General features: G+C 51.2%; 1 protein-coding gene across 1 annotated transcript in view; it reads left to right on the top strand.

Moving 5' to 3' along the window:
- The first annotated feature begins 285 nt into the window (after nucleotides 1-285).
- GSN (gelsolin) overlaps nucleotides 286-6,000 on the top strand; it is a 56,829-nt gene continuing 51,114 nt past the window's right edge. Inside the window, exon 1 of the mRNA XM_082843371.1 lies at nucleotides 286-330. The gene's annotated coding sequence lies outside the window, so the exon portion shown is untranslated. The remainder of the gene's footprint in view (nucleotides 331-6,000) is intronic.

Below are 6,000 nucleotides of genomic sequence, written 5' to 3'. Positions count from 1 at the left end.
CGCCTCCGGGCCTCAGTTTCCTCCCGTGTAAAGCAGGGAGCTTGATGCTTTCCTTGGGCAAGTAGCGAGGGGTCTGGGGCAAAGTCACATGCAGTGCACTCCACGAAAGCCAGCCCGGAGCCAGAGTCGCCATCCTCCCCGCCGCCTATGGGAGGGGCCGTCGCTCCTCCCCTCTCCCCCCCGACCGCACGGCGGCCCCGCCCTGAGGGCGGCTCCCGCCCGCGCCCTGCCCATCCCAGCCCGGCGACCTCAGCGCCCCTGCCCTGCAGCCAGGAACCAGCTGAGCACAGCTGGACCCAGCAGCCGCCGTCGCCAGCGCCGCAGCAGCAGGTAGGGGAGGGGAGCGACCACGACCCTGGGGCATCTGGGGATCCCGGGCCTCTGGGTCTTTCTCCCTCCTCTCGCGGTCCGGTCCGAGGTTGCCCGCGCCTGGATCTCGGCCCGGCAGCCGGGGCATCGCTGGAGAAGAGCTTCCTCCCTCACCTTGCTGGTCTTCCAGGGGACCAAGGAGAGTTGGATTGGGGGCTTAGGGCAGGGGAGGAGGAGGTTCAGGCCTCCACCCACAGGCCCCGTTTGCTGCAAGCACCTGAACTAACTTTGACCCAGTTCGCGCGGTTGGGGTTAAGTGGGCCCGGGGTCACCCCTGCACTCGCTTGCCGGCGGTCTCCAGCGCGCGGGCTGGGCGGTGGCTCCGCTGGGCGGGTCTGCTCCGCGGATCCTGGACTCCATCCAGGGTTAACGCCTTTGCCTGCGCTCCCCCGACGATGAGGAGCCCTCGACCTCCTTCCTCTTTCAGGGCCCAGGACTGTTAGAAAGTGCTTCCTCCTACTCGGAATCCGCTTGCACTTGCTACCTGTCGGTACTGTCTTTTCCCCCGCCCTGCAGAGTATGTTCTCTTCCCTGACGCACACGGAAACTTCTTTCAGAGTTGAAGACAGTGATGGGAATCTCCCTTTCCCTCTAGGCCCCCATCTCTTCTTGGGTCCAAACGCCCCAGATCGTGATTACAGCAGTGTTTCCTGGCTCGGTGCAGGCCGGCTGCTCTGGACAGTGGCCAGAAGGAAGCCTGGGTCCTTGGAGACTGTGGGGGATGCAGGGGACATTGGCTTCTTCTGCAGCCCCTCATCTGCCCAGACATCCACTCCTTATCCTGCTTTCACATCTTCCTCAGAGCAGAGAGGACATCTTTACAACCCCCAGAACTCTGTAAAGCCAAGGACATTCAGGGCTGCCCTGGGGGTAACTGCTTTTTGTGGAAGGCAGGGCCTCTGGAGGCTTTTAGGCTTAATCCTGCAGGTCCTGTTCTCCCAGGACCATGTTTCTGACCAGGGCACTGTGAACTCTTGCCACACTTTACTTTACAGTGACCATAGCTTGTTGGAGTCTCCCCGCAGCCCTGTTCGTTTCGCAGTTGAGAAAACTGAAGGGCCCTGAGAGTTTGTGACTAGCTGATAGTCACGCAATGAGGAAGGGGCAGGGCTGGGACCCAGTTCCAGGCCTCACTTAGCTGACTCCTAGCTGGTGGGACTGTAGACTCTTTCTTGAGTCTCGAGTTCCCTTCACGAAGAAACTGAGCACTGCAGCAACACCCCTGCACCAACACACACCCACATGTTGGGGTGCTGGCTGGTGTTTCTTGGGGATGTTAATTAAGGGGTAGAGGCCTTGGAACAAAGGAGGTGGGCTGGGAGCGGGGACAGTTGGCATCCAACTCCCTTGAAACTCCATTTTCCTCTTTGGGGCCTCACTGTTTATAAACGCCAGGGAAATTGTAAACAGCCGGGGGAGCTTGCATTGGCACCCGGGTGAGTTTCACAGCAGCAAATGTTTCCGTGTGAATCAGGGAAAGGAACTTTACTCCAGAATTTTCCATAGTCTTTTTTATTGTGGACTGACATGAATCTGGAAAAGCAAGCAGCTCCCAGGAGGAGGCTGTAGGGGTTGCCTCTCATGGCATTTCCTTCCTTCCCTCCTTCCTGGATTTAGCGCTCTTCTGGGTCCATGTTCTGTGTCTTACCCTGTGAGGGGCCCCAGAGCCTTGAGGAGGACAAAGCTATTTGTCCTCAAGATGCTTCTCATCTGTAGTGGTTGGAATAAACATGCAATACTGAGAGCTACTTCAGCCTAAAGGGGTGATTAAGTCTGTCTGGCCGACCCAGGCCTTGGAGATGAGTAATAGTTTTCTAGGGCATAAAGCGATTGGAGAAAAGGCATTCTAAGAAGCTGGAACAGCTCATGCAAAGGCACTGAGGTTTTCTGAACAATCAACATGGCTAGAATGGCAGATGAGTGAAAGGTGGAGTGGTGGGAGTTGAGACCGTAAATCAAAATGGAACTAGATTGTAAACTAAGGGCTTGGAATTACTTTACCCTGAAGGCAGTGATCAAAACTCTCATTAATCTTGTGGCTGATGTAGCAGATGCATTGGAAGGGGCTAACTGGAGGCAGGGAGATCCCGAGGAGGCTGTTGGATGGTCAAGAGAGTGCAGGTCTGAACCAGAGCAGAGACCACGGAATGGACTAGAGTGGCAGATCCTGGAAGCCCAGCTGAAGAACCTGTCAGAACCTGCAGTAAATTTCATCTCAAAGCAGACAATAGACTTGTAGCTATCGGATAAGGTTGCTGTTATTCTGAGTTGTTCAGTGTTGGGTTTTACTTTTAAAGCAAAAAATATTGTCAAAGATTCAAACATAAAGAAGAGTATAGAGTGGGCTTCATCCCTCTAACCCACTTCTTTCCCAAGAGGTGGCCCCTGTTGACAGCCTTGTGTGCAGTTCTGCCAAGCTGGCGCAAGCAAGGGCTGTAGACTGGACGCCTTCACGCTTCATAGCCATCCAGTGCCAGAGGGTCGCTTCTCCCCACTCCATGTGGGCAGTCTGTGTCTCTCATGAGAAGTTGCCAGGTCATGGAGATGATTTCTGTATGGTCTGTCATCCTGTGCTGAGGCATTTCTTCAAGAAAACTTTACAGCCTGTATCTAGTCTCTGAGCATGTATATTTGGTTATTAGAGATTGTAGGACTAAGAGAAGTTAGACACACTGACCTGGGAGTGGAGCTGTAGTCTGAGTTCTTCTGAGCGACCTTGGACAAGTCCCAGTTTGTTGGGCCTCAGTGACCTCATCTGTAAAATGGAGATGTTGGTCTCCGTGATAATAATAAAAAGTTGCCTTTTAGTAAAACAAGCGCTGGAACATTAATTACTTTGTTGGTTCCTCACAACCGTTCCTCTAAGGTAGCTGCTATTATCCGCTTTTATAGAGGAGGAAACTGAGGCTCAGAGAGGCTAAATAATGTGCCTCGGGTTGTGAGGCTGTTGGGTGTCGGTGACAGGATTCTGGAGGTCTGACTGTAGAGCTGTAGCTCTTAATCACTGCACTAAATGTTCTCCCGGAGGTTCTGTTTAGTCCTGACATGATGAGAACTGAGGGGGAGTTTTGCTGTGGCTGTGACGAGGGATGCAAATCAGTGTGTGTGGCTTGGGGAGCTCAGCTCTGCAGCACACAGGCCTGGAGGGGCCTCTTGGGACTGTGCATAAACTCATGCTTTTCTGTACTGTCTACAGGACTCCAGAGTGTAGGTCCATCTCCCCTCCGTTTTAGGGAATTCAGGCTCTGAGAGGACACAGACTTGCCCAGGGTCACTCAGAGAGTTAGCAGGCGGCCCAGCCAGGCCCAGTCTCCCTCCTTTCACCATTTGAGCCCATGCTCTGGAAAGCTTTCTGAGGAAGCCAGGAAGAGTGGGTACCCCTCTTGCCCCACGGTTATTTCCTGAGAAAATGCTGGCAGAAGCAGGGAAAACCAGGTCCCAGGAGCTATGCATTTTGGGGGGGAGGGAAAGAAAGAGACCAGTGTTCAGGCAGCTGGGGGATGTTAAGTAAAAATATCTCCCCCCTTTCAACTGAGTGAGCCTGTGTCATATTTCAGCCTGGTGTGGTTTGAGAGTTTGGAGACCACAGGCAGGCTGGGTTCCTGCTGCTCTCTAGTTTTTCTTCCCCGCTCTCCACCCCCGGCTGCAGACTGACTGCTCTCCCTGCCCTGCCTGGGACCACATCAACAATTTAAGGGCAGGGCAGAGGACAGCAGTAGGCGTGGTGGGCAAGGCTGGACAGCAGAAGGCCTGGGCTTGGGTCCTGGTTTTGCCACTGACAAAATACTGGGTGACTTGAGCTAACCCTTGCCTTCCTCTGGGCCCCGGTGTCCTCCTGGCACTAGGGGGGTGGATAGGACGCGTCAGGCTCTCCCAGCTCTGGTGGCCTCTGAGTCAGGGCTTTGTGCTCAGTGCAGGAACATGGGACCCGCACGTCTGTAAGCATAAAGTGAGCCCACAGCGATCATTTTTGTTTAAGTGACTTGCACCAGTGCCAGCTGGAGATTCAGCTACTGTTCATAAATTTGGTCTTTGTGTGTTGAATTGGTTGCCCATTTTACAGATAAGGAAGTTGAGGCCTAGGATTCATTCACGTATCCTAGTCCCTATTCCATAAGCAATAAGGATGAGGGCCCCTGTCTGTAGTATTCTTACTGTCTGTGTTCACTTTTTGTCTTCACTGCCTTGTTTAATCTTTTAACAGCTCTACTAGGGAGGAGATATTGACTCAGTTTTACAGATAAGGAAATTGATGTTCAGCCTAGAGAGCTGAAATGCCTTACTTTCTCTTTTTTGAGCCTCACGGTAGCCCTGAGGTTGTTATGGGTCCCATTTCACAGATGAGGAAACTGAGGCCTGGAGATGTGAGCTCTCATGCCCAGGGGTCCCCAGGGACCACGTGGCCAGTTAGGTTCCTTCCCAGGCCCCCCATCCTACTCCTTCCAATACCTTGCTGGTTCTGCCTCAGAACCTCTTACATTCAATGCTTGGACTCAGGGATAACAGTTTTCTTCCTGGGCTGTAATGTATCCCTGAAACATGCTCTTCCCAAGGGGGCTCCAGCAGCAGTTAGAGCCGCAGAGCTTCTCAGGGAACTCGGATGAAGGCGCCACCACACCAGTGGGAGTAGATTTATTTATTCTGCTGAACTGGTTAAGCAAACAACCTTATTGCTTTCCAGCTTCAGCAAGGATATCATCTGGGCTCCGCTTATTTGTCAGACAAAGAATATATACCCGGTATATGTGAGCCTTCAGGGTGGGGCTTGGCCCTTAATTTTCCTTTTATAGTGGCTGTGGCTGTGCTGGGCCGTTGGTGGGTACTCAGTAAATACCAGTTAATTTGGGGCGAGTGGCAAAGTGGTATGGGTGGGATACCCATGGGATATGGGTACTTTTCCCCGCCTCTTCCAATGACTTTTTTTCTTGTTCTAAATATAACTCTTTATGATAGAAAATCTAGAAAATAAAAATAGCATAAAAAAATAAGAACTGTCCATAATTCTGCCAACATGAGATAATCGCCGCTAACATTTGGGTGCATTTCCTTCCTGATATTTTCAGCACATTTTTTTTTTTTTTACCCCCATATAATTGTGGTCATACCACGTTTGTAATCTTCTATTCCTTTCAGTTTTTTTCCAACGTTATAACATAAATATTTTTTCATGTTATTTAGTACTCTAAATTTAATTTTTAAAAGAGTTTTAAAAGTATACTTACTCAGCCATAAAAAGAAACGAAATTGAGTTATTTGTAGTGAGGTGGATGGACCTAGAGACTGTCATACAGAGTGAAGTAAGTCAGGAAGAGAAAAACAAATACCGTATGCTAACACATATGTATGGAATCTAAAAAAAAAAAAAAAGATCATAAAGAACCTAGGGGCAGGACGGGAATAAAGATGCAGAACTACTAGAGAATAAACTTGAGGACACGGGGAGGGGGAAGGGTAAGCTGGGACGAAGTGGGAGAGTGGCATGGACATATATACACTACCAAATGTAAAATAGATAGCTAGTGGGAAGCAGCCGCATAGCACAGGGAGATCAGCTCGGTGCTTTGTGACCACCTAGAGGGGTGGGATAGGGAGGGTGGGAGGGAGACGCAAGAGGGAGGAGATATGGGGATG

Source organism: Leucopleurus acutus, assembly GCF_964270905.1.
Source record: "Leucopleurus acutus genome assembly, chromosome: 7".
NCBI classification, from domain to species: Eukaryota; Metazoa; Chordata; class Mammalia; order Artiodactyla; family Delphinidae; genus Leucopleurus; species Leucopleurus acutus.
The sequence above is the reverse complement of the archived record's forward strand: the minus strand, read 5'-3'. Positions and strand labels throughout refer to the sequence as shown.